A 16793-nucleotide genomic window follows, 5' to 3' on the forward strand; every position below is an offset into this window, starting at 1 on the left:
TTAGAGCAGGGACTAGAACTTGTGTCCTGCCTTTTGATTCACTGAGCTTCTCTTTACCTTTAATACCTTTTTAAAGATCATATAAGATGTTTCTGAGACTTGGGGTCTTTCACCAAAAACAGTTAAAGCCAATATGAAGTTTAGCAGAATGAAAATGTAGAACTGACCTTGAGCTATTTTCAAATCAAAGACATTGAACGGGGTGACTGCTCCTGCCTTCATGGAAAACACTGGCAGCTGGTCATAATTGTTTCATGAGTTATAGTGTGATCTCATTTTTCTCAGTATAGCAGTCCAAGCAGCCATCACTAGGTCATCTGGGAGGGGCCAGTTTGGTTATTGACTTGTAAAGCAGAGAGAGTTACAAATTGTACTACCCTGTCAGCCTCAACCAATGAAGGTCCAGATACTGACTCTACTGCCTACTGGCTAAGTGACTTCCAGCAGGTTATTACCTACAAACTTCAGTTTTCTCAGTATACATAATGATGGTTCAATAGTTTTCACTTCTAAGAGCAGAGTTTCTTAAACTTTGGTAATCTGGAGAGCTAATTTCATCTCAAAAGTCCAGGCTTATTGAAGTACCACTTCCCCAGCTGCCTCTGGTGTAAACCTGTTTAGGAACCATTGCCCTAGAATATAAAATGATGCTAGTAGAACAGTCAACATTATCTGACACGAAACAAAATCCAATCTATTATCATTATTCTCTCCTGTATTAGATTTTTTTATGGTTCATTCTATTTTTAAATGTCTATAATTCTATAAGACAGGTGCTTTAGTAATATATAGGAGTTAACTAACTGAAAAATTCTCATTTTTATTCAAATAAAATTAATAAGAATACAGAACTTGTTAAACATAGGTAAAACAATTATTCATTTTAATAGGTTTTAACTATCCATGAAGACTATCTATTTAAAGGCAATATGGAATAGAGGAAGTATTACTCTGAGAAGAATAGAATTCTATATTTCTGCATCAGTAGCTTGGTTCAATAAACTAAATAATTTTGGCTACTTTAAGTGTCTTATGAAATATGCCTGAAGTCATATCTTAAAGACAGATGTTAATTCCTTCGAATTGACAGTTTGCAAGCATCTGATTTCTGTAAGGTCTTCTATCATGGCAGCTGAGTGAAATGTAGGCAACTGTTTAATGAACCAAACCCATGTTTTTTGCAAATTTTTATGGAAAGTAAAATTCACAAAACCCTATTTAAAGAGAATAAGTCACATTCTGCTCTTCTGATTCTAGACATCCCCAACTACCTACATCTTTAGATAACTAATGTCATTTCTGGTATCTTTGAGATGAGTTATAACAGCACTGCTTTGGGTGTTCATGTGATTTCAGTAGGAAACATTTGAAAGCCAGGGAGCCATATACAGTAATTAAGCTTAAGATCATGAAACATTGCGGTAGTATAATCTATCAGGAAACAGGATGGGAGATGTGGCTTTGCAAAAACAAAACAAACAAACAAACAAAAACTCCTAGTCTACACTCTTATTTTGTTTTGTAGTAGCAAAACAAACAAACAAAAATATGTGGGAAACAGAAATCAAAAGACATAATTGAACACCTAAAAAGTGTTAAGCATTATTTTAGGCATCTTACTTAATTACATTTCCTTTTAATCTAAAACCTGCACAAGAAAGAAGTTAGTGTTTCTATTTAGAATTTCCACACAGAATAATTTTAAGGAACTGAACGATTGTATAAGAAGGCACCTTGTAAACTGTTTGCTACCTTTTCCAGTTCACTGCTATGATCTACAATGAAATTTGTTCCCAGACTCCGATAGCACATTTGTAATGGTTGCTTCAGCTTGACCCTTAGCTTTGACGATCCTATTAGTTTGATATTCTCTGTCTTTCCCATTTCATGTGGCCAATTTCTGATAACATACACTTGACCTGCTGTTCCAATTCTGTTTCACTCTGGCTGGCTAGAACAGTCTTTCCTGGCTCCTCCATTCATATATTTGCAAACTCTAGGGAAAATACTATGATTATCCAGATATTTTGTATCTTACAAATGGAACGTTTTTAGAGTCTCCAGAACATTTTAGGAAGCACCAAATCTGAAACAATTACTTTAAAGTTACTTTGAAGTTTCCTATATGGTATAAACTGAAATATTCTCAAAGACTATTCTGTGTAGTAATTATTTATACTCCTAAATTTAAACATAATACTGACATAAAAATAGCATGTTGATTCTATTGATGCTATTACCTTGTTTGCTTAAACAATATCATTTATGTATGCTGAGTTCTCATTTAATGAAGTTATACTGACACAACTAACAGAATTCAGGGCATTAAGTTTTTTTTTATTATTATCATCACATTTCTTCTTTTTTGACTTGTTAGGAATTAGCATTTTGTATATTTTACATATACATTTGTTTGATCCTACTTCCATTGCTGAAACAGAAGTCTTCCCTCTTGTCTGGGATATTGCAGTGCTCTTTCCCTAGACTTCCTTCCATTGTCTTATTCTACTCTATTTCTCTCTCTACACTCAAAAACAAAACAAAACAAAACATTTTAGTGATTTGCAAAGGTGATCTGCCTAAAAGCCTTTAAATAGCCTGAAGTTAGTAGGATCTGGGATGAAGAGGGGTCAGAGGATCAGGGAGGATTAAAAGGGATGATAAATAGCGGGTGGCTTCAATGAATATGAGAGTCAAGTGGGCAATTCTTGTAGATGTGCCTTGAGTGCCTTCAAACATATCTGGCTGGACTAGAACCATCAATTTAACAAATTCACATGGATGCTTGGGGAAAAAGGCTCTAGATTTTATTGCTATCTTGTTTTTTCCTTTTGTCACAGTTGTAACCATATTGAAAACTTAGAGGAAAAGACTCAGTTTTGAAAAAAAAACTATGTAAGTGTATTACATCAGAGGTATTCAATCTACATTCATCAGGCTTTTGTCCTCTCACTTACTATTCCTTGTGGATTCTTTATCAAAACGCTATTAGTGTTTATGTAAATTGCATTATTTTTAATAATCTCATAAGGAAACTATTCACTTCTTCAAAGAGTTTGCACCTTAGGCAATGTATGTAAGTAGAGGATCTGAATCCACTTTTACTGAACTGGATAAGCAAAGATCATTGTTAATACACATTGTTACCCCTTGTTAAGGTACAGATCTCCTTTGTTGTTGTTGTTGTTGTTGTTGTTTGGTTTTCTCCTTTGGGTGCCTTTGACTGCATCTGTTTCTCTCCATTGCTGTGTCCCTGCCTTCATTTGTGCCTCTCTTATGTCCTATCTGTCTTTTGGTTTCAGGTTGGACTTTGGTTGCCCCAAACCCAGTGAAAACAATACCAACACTCCCTTACTAGAAATTAATAGTGTTTCCATTTGACAAATTAGAAATAGCCAAATATCATGATGGAATTGCTCTAATGCTGACCTACACTTCTCTCTATTGTAATCTCTGATTTGAAATCAAGGATAGTCACCAAGTTTTTAAATATGTAAATTTCATAATTTATTTGATACATTTTTTAAAGTAAGACTCTATTAAAGAAATTTTATTCCAAAACATATTTGTCTGTGGTCCATACTAGCTTTCTTAAAGAACTAGTTGTAATTTTAGTCTCCAAAATGTGATGTCTGGATAAACAAAAATGCAAAATAAAATAATTTAACTTCTAGCTAGAAAATAAAATTACATCAGGCAAAAGTTTAATATTCAGTGCCTTAAGAACTATAAAACTAAAGAAAAGACAAACAAACATTTAGAAAAATGGGCAATGAATAGACAGGCAAATTACAGAGAAACGAAAACCTGTAATACTATGTTAAATAAGATTTCTAAGTTACTAGCAATCAAAGAAATCAGATTAAACAATACCATTTTAACATATCAGAATGCAGACATTAAAATGTTTGATAATATAAAGTGCATTGGTGAATTTGTTGGGAAATTGAAACTCCTGTACATCGCTGTGGGAAAATAAATTGGCACATGGAAATTGAATTGCAATTTGGAATCGTTATCAAAATACAAAGTACGAATACTGTATGATCCAATAAGTTTTGAGTCATATTTCTTAGAAAAATATTCACACATACATATAACAAGTTCTGAAAAACAAAAGGGTTTTTATTGAAGCAAAACAAAAACAAATTATTAAGAAGGTAGTTACTTATATACTAACTTTTTCTATGGATGAAATAAAAATCTATTATTGAACAATAGAAGTATGTAAAAAGTGATATACTAGATAATACAGTTTATGTAATTCAATACTATATATTTTGTATATGTGTGTATATAATATAAATGTCTACATTTTTAAAGTATAGAGAGGATCAACTATAAGCTAATAACACTGATGTCTTAGGGAGGTAGAGGGGATGCATTTGAGGGCTGTAGTGAAAGGAAAATTTTGCCTATCTGCAATGTTTTAATTTTTAGTAAAAGAAATGCATTAATGTGCTCCTGTGTAATTAAAAATTACTACTGATTTTTATTATAAATAAAATTTATAGAGTTCCGTAAAGCATAGTATGGATTACAATTTGCAGCATGCTTTGTTCCTGTTATTTACAATGCCAGAACTTTACTGATTCTAAAGCACCTCTGAAGCATACCAGCAAATATGGAGGCTGTATGGCTCGAGGCTAAGCATGTGAGCTTTGAGGTCATATTGTCTGATTTTTGGGCTCACCACTTGCATTTGCTCAACTTTGTCAGATTACTTAACCTTCCTATACTACAGTCTCACCATGCGTTCAATAGGAGCGTCTGATGGGGACAATAAAACAAAATTTAAAAAAAAATTAAAAAAAAATTACCACCTATAATAATGGTGAGAAAAATGAGATCTTTGGGAGCCTTTTGACCAAGGTGAGGCAGATAGTGAGCTTTCAAGACACGAGCCATGTTAGTTCTCTGTTGTGCAGAAAGCCTCTTGTTCTCATGAGTTTCTTTATAAACACACGCATGCACATGCACACATACACACATTTTGTTTTACAAATGAAATCACAAAACAATGGTATGAAAAATGTGAATTGAGTATTTAAAAGAAGCATAAAAATGTAGTATTTTTAACATTAATTTTAAATTGATTCCCATATTTACATAAAATAAAAGCTAAAATATTATTTACTCTTTTTTACAAACTTGAGAACTCTCAGCACTTATCAGGAAATTTAAATAAACCATCACTTTATCATATGTTGAGTGACATAAAACACCAAGACATTGAATTGAGTCAGTTTAAAGTTGCTTCTAATGACATACAACTTCAAGTTCCTCATCTATTTTGGTTTAAGTTTGGATTTGTCACACTCTGACATTTTTATATGTTACCAAAATGTCACTGTACTAGGGAAAAAGAAGCTATTATATCAGTGTCCTTGAAATGCTTCCAACTCCAAATTCCATGTGGTTGATGTGCATGACTTACATAGGAATGTGACATTTTGTCATAGAGTTCAGAATAAAATGTTAAGTTTGAGAAGCCAAGGGTCCATGGGGCAAAGGATTTATCTTAATCTGATTCCTTCCACTCTTTTTATCCTCATTAAATCTCAAGAAACACACACACACACACACACACACACACATCGATTTTTTTTGTTTGGAAGGTGACTTTCACAGCTATCATGGCTATTAGGAGTGTCTGATGGTATAATTAAAAATAATCTTTTTTGTCTTCAAAACATTCAATAATAGCCTAATTCATATAAAATCTAAATTATTTTCTAGGTTTAGGGTTTTGAACAATCGATTTGATTTCATCTTAATCATGCAAACTTACTTTATGTGACTGCTCTACCGATATTCTCATTCTGTTTCTATAACTTTACTATCTTGAGAAACATGATGATAATCTCTTCCTTTAGCTCTTTGCTCATCTGACACTGACTTTTCTCTCTTTTCAACCACTGAAATCTTTATTTATTATTTGAGAACCAATTCATACTCACCTCCATGACAGTTCTAGCTTGACTAGTCATCCTTCTATGAACTTACATAGCACATACTCTCCATACCAAGCAACATAGGACTTTTTACATATTGTTTATTTTATTAACAATCTATGTCTCATTCTTGTCTGCATAAACTAAATGCAAAGTCTTTAGAACCAAGATTTGGAAACCATTCTGCATGTAAATGACTTTCTTTCACAGGGATGACAAAAGAGGAAAGATTTATTATATTTGGTTATCAAAACACATATTTCAACTGTAAAAGAGCCTCTTACTATAATTAAGTATTCAACACACACTTATTTTGACTTCTGAGCTTTGGGCTTTCTGTTGGGCCCTGGGAATATGTCGATGTATATAAGATTTTTAACCAATGCTTTTAAAATTATTACTGTTAATAATGTCAGATATTGGTAAATAATTGAGTATATGTTACAAAGCAAAGTTATTGAGACTGTATGCAAGCTACACCCTGTCATTCTGGTGCCAGACTGGTGTGGAGGCCCAAGTCTGACATCAGTTTTAAAGCCTGAAGAAGATATAGGGATTTAAAGAACACTGCAGAAAAATAAGGACACACATTTCTTTGTAAGACCATAGTTATCTATGTTGCAACATACATCTAATCTCACCACACTGAGTTCCTAGAATACATAATCAAGTATTCTATAATAAATTATATACAAATAAAGACTATTTAATTAATAGTGAACAACTTATAATTTACTACCTACAAGGCTTGGAATTGAGGCATATGAGAAAGAAAACAATCAGCTTGGTACTCTGCAGAAGATCATAGAGATCTCATAACTCTTCTGCGCCAAGCTTTAAAATTTAATTTTTATTTAACCATGCCCATGCCCTTCATTTATGAAGGTACAGTCTTGCTAAAAGACAGACTTTAACATACTGAGCAATATTACTAGTCTCAGTTTTCTTTATAACCTGACATTATAAAATTAAAAAAAATAATAACAAATAATGATAGTGTGGACCTTGATATTGCTTTGAGAGATAATGAAAATCAGATTTACTGATGCTTTTGGTCCAGATGGCAGAGTAGGTAAATGCTGTGGTTGCTTCCTCCCTTGGTGACATTAAACTTACAAATAAACTGCACAACAAAGATCATTGAGAATCACCTGATGTCTACTTAAACAGAAGACCTATAACTGGAAAAAGTCATGTGGTGACCAGTCGGAGGGGCAGAGACACAGAACAGGCTGGTCCCACACCCATGTATGTCTGTTAAAACTCAAGAGGGGTATTTTGACCATGAAGGTCTCCTCTGAGGAGCAGGAGGTCCCAGCTCCCTACTCTGCTCCTTCGCCCAGGGTTTCATTGCCAGGAAAAGAAGTCCCCATAACTTTCGGCTGTGAAAACCAGCAGAGATTGTGGTTGAGTGAGATGAAGGGGTCTTGGAGTGCCAGGTGTTCCTTTTAATTAAATGGTCTGCTCATGGACTTATGCATCTATGCATTTACTCACTCTGAGCTCCAGTACTGGGCAGTATCTCAAAAGGCACCAGAAATATATGGGGAGAAACTGAATTGTCTGGCTTCAGGGCGAGAGCTGGGCAGCTTTCTCCTGGACAGAAAGACTGTCAGAAGACTTTGTTCCTTTGTTGAGCTCTCCTGCCACTGCAGGAGTCATAGCTGAGTTTTCATCCACCTGTCTAGCATCATTCCCACTCCCACCCCCACCCCCAAGGATTCCCCGCACCCAACCTGCTTGTTCACCCAAGCCACTTCCAGTGGCTGTTCTGGACAAACAACCTGTCTTGGCTTATGCTGTGGAATTTCCTAACAAATCTCAAACATTCATGAACCTTCAGAAGCAGCATCAGCCCCTGGTGTGTCCCATACCTCTTGCTAAACAGCTCCAGGCCCAGCACTAGCAGCAGCCAGACTCAGTTTGTAGCTTAGCCTTTCCAAACCACCTCTAAGCACAGCTCAAGTGGTAATCATTTGCAAATAACTTTGTAATATACACTAAGTGGCCCAGGCAAGGCGCAGGCAGTATCTGATTTTAGTCTGCACCAAAGCCCCTCCCAATAGGCCCAGAACCAATATACCCGGTGATCAGCTCCAGATCACACCTGAACATTACCCAATAATTTCCATAAGTGACACACCCAGTGAGTAGACTTGACAGGCACCAGAGCCATGCAAATTCTGCTATGTAGGGTCAACTGCTGTAAAACAGCTCCTCTAGTGTAGTCATGACCAGTTCTCAGAACTAATCACCCTGAGAGTCAAGTACTCCCGTTCATGTACCAAGAGCAATCAAGATTCAGCAACAATAGGAGGGCACACACAACCCACACAAAGGACACACCCTTAGCACCTGACTCAAGGTGACCAAAGAAACTGTGCCACTGGTTCCCATAGGACACCTACTACATAAAGCCACTCTACCAAGACTGAGAGACATAGCAGCTCTATCTAATACATAAAAACAAACTATGCAGAGAAAGTAAAAATAACCATAGTTAGGCTCCCTCCCCTCACCTGTGGTAATTTTTGAGAGGAAGAAGCCCAGCACTTTACCCCTTGTGTAACCAGGTGCCCAGTATGCAGGTGTGGGCTTCCATCTTCTGGCAGTGTGCCACTATTGTGTAACCTGTGTATAAAAGGCGCTGCCACCATGCAACGCTGGTCGTGCCCTTGCTGGAATAAAGAGCTATGTCGCAGTTGCTCACGGCTCCCTGCATTTTCTTCCAACTGCCTCAGCTTTCCCCTTACCCTGAGACAGTGAATCTGCAGCAACACACAAACTTAGGGAGGCAGTCAAAATGGGGAGACAAAGAAACATGTCCCAAATGAAAGAACAGAACAAAACTCCGGAAAAAGAACTAAACAAAATGGAGATGAACAATCTACCAGATTCAGAGTTCAAAACACTGGCTATAAGGATGCTCAATGATTTCAGTGAGAACTTCAACAAAGAGATAGGAAACCTAAAAATGGAGATAGAAAACATAAAAAAGAACCAGACAGAAATCAAGACTGCAATAATTAAAATGAAGAATACCTTATGAGGAATCAATAGTAGCTTAAATGAAGCAGAGGATTGAATAGCAATTTAGAAGATAAGGTAACGGAAAATACCTAATCAGAACAGAAAAAGAAAAAAAGCCTCTAACTAATGAGAATAGTTTAAGGGGCCTCTGAGACAACATCAAGCATACCTACATTCCCATCAGAGGGATATCAGAAAGAGAAGAGAGAGCACAAAAGATTGAGAACCTATTTTTATAAATGACAGAAAACTTCCCTAACCTGGTGAAGGAAATAGACCTAGGAGTCTGGGAAGAGCAGAGATTTCCAAACAAGGTAAATCCAAATAGGCCCATACCAAAATACACCATAATTAAAATGGCAAAGATTAAAGGCAGAGAGAATCTTAAAAGCAGAAAGAGAAAGGCAGCTAGTTACTTAAAGGGAGCTCTCATAAAACTGTGAAACTTTGCAGGTCAGAAAGGATGACACAAAATATTGAAAGTGATGAAAAGCAAGGACTTACAACAATGACTACTCTATTCAGTAAAGCTATCATTTAGAATCAAAGGGCAGATAAAGAACTTCCCAGACAAGAAAAAAGTAAAGGAATTCATCACCACAAAACTAGTTTTACAAGAAATGTTAAAGGGAATTTTTTAAGAAGAAAAAGAAAAGGAAAGATAAAAAAACCATGAATAATAAAATCCAATAACTATATACCTGTCGATAATTACTTTAAATATAAATGGATTAAAAGCTCCTATCAAAAGACATAGGTTGGGGTAAATGGATAAGAAAACGAGACCTTTATACGTGTTGCCTACAAGAGACTCACTTCAGATCAAAGGACACACACAAACTGAAAGTATAGGGTTGTAAAAAGATATTTCATGCAAATAGAAATGAAGAAAAGCTGGAGTAGCAATACTAATACCAGACAAAATAGACTTTGAAACAAAGGCTATAACAAGTGACAAAGAAGAACTCAATAATTCCACTTTGGGTATTTATCCAAAGGAACCTCAAACACTAATTAAACAACAACAATAACAACAACAACAACATATGCATCCTCACGTTCATTGCAGCATATTTTACAAAAACCAGGATATGGAAGCAACATAAATGTCTATCGATAGATGAATAAATAAATAAATGGTACATTATACAATAGAATATCACTCAGCCATAAAAAGAATGAAATTTTGCCATTTACAACAACATAGATGAACCTAGAAGATAGAAGAGAAAGTCAGACAGAGAAGGATAAATGACATATAATTTACTTATATGGGGAATTTAAAAAACAAGATAGACAAACAAAACAGAAAGAAACTCATAGATACAGAGAGCATTTTGATAGTTGCCAGATAGAAGGAGTATTAGGAAGATGGGTGGAAAAGTGAAAGGATTAAGAAGTACAAATTCGTAGTTACAAAACAGTCATGAGTATGTAAAGTATAGCATAGGAAATATAGTCATTGATATTGTAATAAATATGTATAATGTCGGATGGGTGCTAGATTAATCAAGGTGATCACTTCATAAGTTATATAAATGTTTATCACCATGTTATAGACCTGAAACTAATATAATATTATATGTCAACTGTAATAGAAAAATAAAAAAAATAGATAAAGTCTCCATATAAGTGATGTGCATTATATGCTTTAGATGACATCACTACATTTAAAAATTTTTTCTAAAATAATCATGTTTTATTAGACTATTTTGCTAAATTTTAGTCACATTCAAAACCACACTAAATTTTTTTTAAAAAAAAACAGGTTAATACATTTTAATATAACTTTAAAAATTAAAAGTTTATTTTTCAAGTTAATATTATAAGACATATTTTAACTGTTTATTAGCTTGATTTATAACATTTACATATTTGAATATATAGAAATGCATCTCCATTTGTACTCTGACATAGCCAGGTGAATATTAGGGGTGATGTTTCAAAGTGTTGATCTCCATTTTTTTTCACAGGAGAACTAGAGATATTTTAGAGAATGTGAGGTGGTAAGATGGGGGTCAGTAAATGGAAAAAGAGAAGTAAAAAATAAAGTTTCTTTTAGACTTAATTTCTAGGCTCTAGGAAGCCATGACAAACTTCTCAAACAGCTGGATATGGGATACCAGCAGACCAGAGCATCTACCTGCTGGAATCAGCACTGTATTCTTCCCTGAGAGGGCTTCTACCTCTTTGACTGAAAGAAAAGGAAGCTGAATGAATTTGAGATACGTGAGTAATATGAATATAAATATGCATGGAGATAAGTAATATAAATAAGCATGACTTCACAATAAGTCAGATAAGTGAACTAAATGATTCAAGGATGACTAAGAAACTAGATGTTGAAAGCCATGCATTTAATGGACTCTTTAATACCAGTAAAGTGAAAATTGGAAGCAGGTTAAATATACAGTTGGGTATTTATAAGTATATTTCATAATACAGACAATAAGAGCTCCTTTCTTATGAAGGGATTTTTCAGTTAGATAAGACATATTTAAAATAAAATCCCATGACAGGAAACATTGATTGGTTAACTCAATATATATTTTCACAGACCCTGAAAATGAGACAGGCCTCAGTTTTTACATTTTAATTAATCTTAGATTTAAAACCTTTTGCAAACAAATAATTTTCAGTTTCTCTAAAACATATGCCTAATAATTAGAATGCTGATGTAAATGTTTTTGGAATCTATCGTTGATGCAGACTGCTCAGTTTAGCCCCAGGTATCATTTCAACTTTTTTTTTCTCAGTACAAATGCTTAATACACTTATTCCTGTAGGGCAATTCCATAGTGAAGTGTGTTGTAACCTAATGGAGCACCTAAACTGGGCACAATTCAGCTCCATCCTCCCAATAGATTGGGAGGCGGTGTCCCAGTGTTAAGCAATCACTCCTCAGTCTCTTGCCAAGACTCGCCACCTCCCGAACATCCCTTTTCTTTCCAGCCTCCAGATTTTATGCTTTTTTCATTACCGTTAGCAAATCCGTGTGGTCCTTTCTCAATCATCCTCATCTTTTCTGAGAGAAACTTCCCTTGGGAAGCAATCACAATAAAATCTGCAGACTCTGAAGTCAGATACTCATGGGTATCTGTCTTAGTCTTAGGAAATCTACTAGCTTTAGTTTTTCATGTGTGGATGGGGATAATAACTTCATGTAAGACATGTAGATAAGCATAGAACCTACTTTATATGGTTTTGACATAATTATAAATGAGTGAACATATATAAAGTGCTTAGTACAGTGCTTGGCACATGATAAGTCTATTATTATTATCCTAATTATTACTTAAGAATATACGTAAATGTTTGACATGTAGCAACTGTTCCATCAGCGACAGCTCCTAATAGTGCTCTCATTTGACTTCATTTTCACCATTTTTATTTTTTTGTATCATCTTAGTCAACATGACAGGGACAAGAAGGATGATTTAAATAATGTCTTTCTTTTACTCTTCCTAGTTTTAAGAAACATATGTAACCTTAATACTTTCTTTGTTCATTATTTATTTCTTCCTAAAATAATTTATTCACTAAATCTCTATTGAATACTTCCTCTATTCTAGACTGCTGGATTCTTATAAACATATATTTGCTTATATAATTCTCAGAATAATAGGCCACATAGGCATTATGGCATTCATCATAATGCTGAAGAAAACTGAAGAAGTCAAGAAACCTGTAGAAGTTTGCTCAAAGTTCAGTATATAGAATCTCAAATCTGGATTCCTCTCTCTCCTCCAAACTACTTTTGGTGCAGCATTTGTCCATTCTGCTGTTCAAACCAAGTACAGAACCCAGTCAATTACATTTTATAAATAAGAAAGTAAAACCTGTGAAAGATGATTAGTCTCTGTAACTTCCATGTACATGAAAGCTTTACGATTTCCCCAAATTACAATTCCATGCTACTAAGAATCTAGTTTCTCAAAGTTATGTTGTCATAGACTGACTCGGCAGTCATAGGCAGCCTCTGAAGTGACTATTTTTCTTTTGAAATGGTATTTCCAGCTGTATTAATGGCCACTCTCTGCACAATTGATCAGTTTAGCTGGGTGGTTGATTCGATTTGGTCATCAACACAGCCATAGAAACCAGATGGATCATTTTTTCCCCCTAATCGAATGCTATTGCTGCTGAACAAGCACAGTCATAAAATTACGTAGGGTGTTACCAACGATTGCATCAGCTCCATAGAGACATGGGTTGTGGAAAAGAGAACTCTTTCCTTGATTTACTTACCAATGTCTGGGAGACTTGGAGGAAGATAGGGCTATGCATATTTTGTTTATGTCCTGGCAGTGTTTTAGTTCTCCTTGGAAAAAAAGAGAAAAGGAGAATTGCTTTGTTCTTGAACTGTCAATCAAACTTTGAAATGACTAGAAATTCATTTATTTTAAACCATTGACCTAGTATCCTTCCTAAGTCAGAGTCAGAGATGTGTGCCTGAAGAGAACACTGCTAGCATAAGAATTTTAGGAAATCTATATTACGTCTTTTTCTTTTCCACAAAAGCAGCTGGTATTTGGTTGGGGCTCCAATTTTTGTCTCTTGGTTCTATAATGATTTTAAATTGGCTTATTAGAATCTTATCTAAGGAAAATTTTGTCATTTTTTAAGTTTATTTTTTTTACAAATTACCACATTCTCTAAATCAGTGGTCTTTAACCTTTTTGCTTCTATAAGAATCTGATACTTGATGATCTGAGGTGGAGCTGAGGTGGTGATACTAGTGGTGGAGGGCGGCTGCAAATACAGATGAAGCTTCGCTCACTTATTTGCCCTCTGCTCACCTCCTGTTGTGCAGCTTGGTTCCTAACAGGCCATGAATTAGTATTGGTCTGTGGCTCAGGGGTTGAAGCCCTCTGCTGTAAATAATAATTATGCATGTATTATCAAAATTTCATTTCATTTAGACATATTCAGATAAATGATAGCTAAGGCTTAGGCTTTTGAACATAAGCTAATCTGATTTTCTCTTGAATTTTCATATTTATTACAGTTCTATTCTTCAAAATATTTAAAGCATTGAGGGAAAAATAACCAAGAACAATAAATATACCATTAACCAATACAGAATTCCATTTTTCTTAATAATAAAAAGAAATTATTATTTTATTGTCGTCGTTGTCGTCATCATCATCATCATCATCATCATCATCATCATCATTATCATCATCATGTAGAATCCATAACTGTAAGGCACAAAACATAACATTTTTTTTCACAGCAACCTCTCTAGCATATATGAATTATGTCTACAGTATGACTTGTCTTCATTATTCTCTAGGATTTCTCATGTCCCCTAATACCTAATATTCACATCACCTGATGTGTCCTGTGTCTCAATTAACATGAGCTCAGACTTGCCAGATTTTCATGCATGTGTAATCTACATTTTATCTTGAGGTCATTGTCTTGTAATTGGAAATAGCTTTATAAATAAAATGGTATTGTATATCCACAAGGCTTATTTTATTTTATTTTTTTGTTAGTTTACCACATAAAGGTCTTTCTTGCATTTGTATTGATTGTTATACATTATTTTTCTTTAAACAAATATTCTCCTAAGGTTTAGACTGTATGCCCTAAAGTTTTTATAATTGTCACTCTTCCACCCTAGGTGAATCAGCCAGTAGGTTTCACCTCAGCATCCCTTTGCTTGAAGTCACATTCTAATGAGAAGTATTCTAATAAGAAATATTGTGAAAGATCAGCCCACTGCCAGCCCACTGACTTAGAGGAATTTTGGCTAGATATCTGAAGATGTCTGGGGAGCTATACCCCACACTCAATTCATTACATCATCCTTTCTCTTCTGAAATTTATTCCTTTTTCTATCCCCTTGGAAAAAAGCTTTTGTTTCCCTAAATTGTCAGGTAGTAGAGTATCAGGTCTTGGTGTGTATTTTTGATCTTGTGCATATAAATCCTATGATACCAACTGGTTTTCCTTTCTCATCTTTGTTCTATTTTGTTATAAAATCTAAAGTTTCTCCTAGGAAACTTTCGCAATTTAAAATCACTTTCAAAATCAGAATGCCATTGCCTTTCCAGGAAGCAATATGTTAAAATGTGTCAAAAGCCTTAAAATATTTATAGCTTTTCATTTAGTAATTTGAAAACTAATGATTGTAAATATATATAATGTAATATTCTTCAGCCATTTATTTGTTTCTCCTAGAGAATTTTAAATATTTTGGGAAGTGCTTAGGCAATAGTTCTTCAACAAATATTTATTGAGCTTCATTATATGTCAGGCACCTTACAGTGGTAAGCAAAAAATTGATAAGAAATTATATGATAGTGGTGTCATGATTATTTGTAATTAAATATAAATTATCAAAACAGAACAATAAAAGTATTTGGAAGATATGAGTGTGCTTTGTGCTTTTTTATATTTTCCAAGTTTTATAATAAGCATGTATTATTTTTTAAAAAAGAAACCTACTTGTTTTAAAAGTACAGTGCTTAACAGGTAACACCTTTCCCTCCATGTGCTTGATGACCAGGTAGAGTAAGAGAGATAACAATAGGTAGAATGATATTATTAACATAAAGTGGGCCTCAGGTATAGGTAATATCAATCTAGTACACACTTGGAGAAAAACTTGTAACAGTTCCTGAATACCTAGTGATAGAAAAAACTGCATCGAAATCAAGAAGATGATTATATTAAATATGGTCTAATTTTTCCCTTAAGCCCATTGAGTCAGAGACTCCAGACAGAATTTTGCATCAGTTACTGCTACTGCTAATTTGTTTGCTGTGTAACAAATTGTGCCAGCTTCATCGCTTATTACAATAAATTTTATTATCTCCCACAGTTTCTGAGGGTTGGGAATTAGGAGGCAGATTATCTGGGTGCTTCTGGCAAAGGATTCTCTTGGGACTGAGTCAACGTGTTAGTTTGGGCTATAGTCATATGCAGGTATGACGCAGGCTGGAGGACCTACTTCCGAGGAGGCTCAGCCATGTGACTATTGACTACAGGACTCACCTTTAAAAGAAAGCCACAGCTCCTGGCACGTGACCAGTTCCATACCGTGTTTGAGTGTCCTCATGACTTTACAGCCGGCTATCCCCTGAACAAGTGATCCTAGAGAGAGGACAAGGAGGACACCACATGCTTCATCTCCCAGTTACATAACATCCCACTAGGTTCTACTCTGTAAAAGTGGGTTACTGAACATAGGCCACAGTCAAGGAGAGGGGAATTAAAGTTAAACTCTTGAAGGTAAGAATCTTAAAAGAATTCCTGGATTACTTAAAAACTACTTCAGAGTCTCAGAATCTGTGAAATAAAAATCCTTCCAGAGTCTTGGTATCTATGAATACAATAAAAACCCCTTCCTTCCTAATTCTAAAGCACAAGCAGATATAGAGACTGATATGTAATCCTTCCTTATTCCAGTGTAGGAATTATTTCTGATAGAAGGTGCCTGAGCAGTGGTTATCTATCTCTGAGTGAAAACTTCACCTTATTAAAGGGAGGATCTCATTTTATGCGGTGGCCCATACTCTCTTTAAATAGATTGTATTTACGAGATTTCTTTTCCTTTATATGGATTCAATGTCTATACTGGATAATCTCCTTACATTAATTCTAATTTCTTATTTCTTGACTAGATTAAAAAGTAAAAAGTGGCTTGTGTCTTCATAGTCAGAAAATTTGATTTTGTAAGATGGAGAATGTAGTTCTAAAATCTTCTTAGGGGAATGTAATCAAAAGAAGACTTGAGAAATGTGAGATTCAATGAAAAACTGCTCAGAGTAAAGTGGAATGGACAAGGATACAGGAAAA

General features: G+C 34.7%; 1 long non-coding RNA gene across 3 annotated transcripts in view; it reads right to left on the reverse strand.

The window, feature by feature from the left end:
* Positions 1 to 16793, reverse strand: part of LOC107515625 — a 108001-nt gene that overhangs the window by 65338 nt on the left and 25870 nt on the right. For all 3 annotated transcript variants that reach the window (XR_004955710.1, XR_004955708.1, XR_004955709.1), the window contains exon 2: positions 13233 to 16088. This is a non-coding gene — a long non-coding RNA (uncharacterized LOC107515625). The remainder of the gene's footprint in view (positions 1 to 13232; positions 16089 to 16793) is intronic.

Source organism: Rousettus aegyptiacus, unplaced genomic scaffold (assembly GCF_014176215.1).
Source record: "Rousettus aegyptiacus isolate mRouAeg1 unplaced genomic scaffold, mRouAeg1.p scaffold_m13_p_2, whole genome shotgun sequence".
Taxonomy (NCBI): Eukaryota; Metazoa; Chordata; class Mammalia; order Chiroptera; family Pteropodidae; genus Rousettus; species Rousettus aegyptiacus.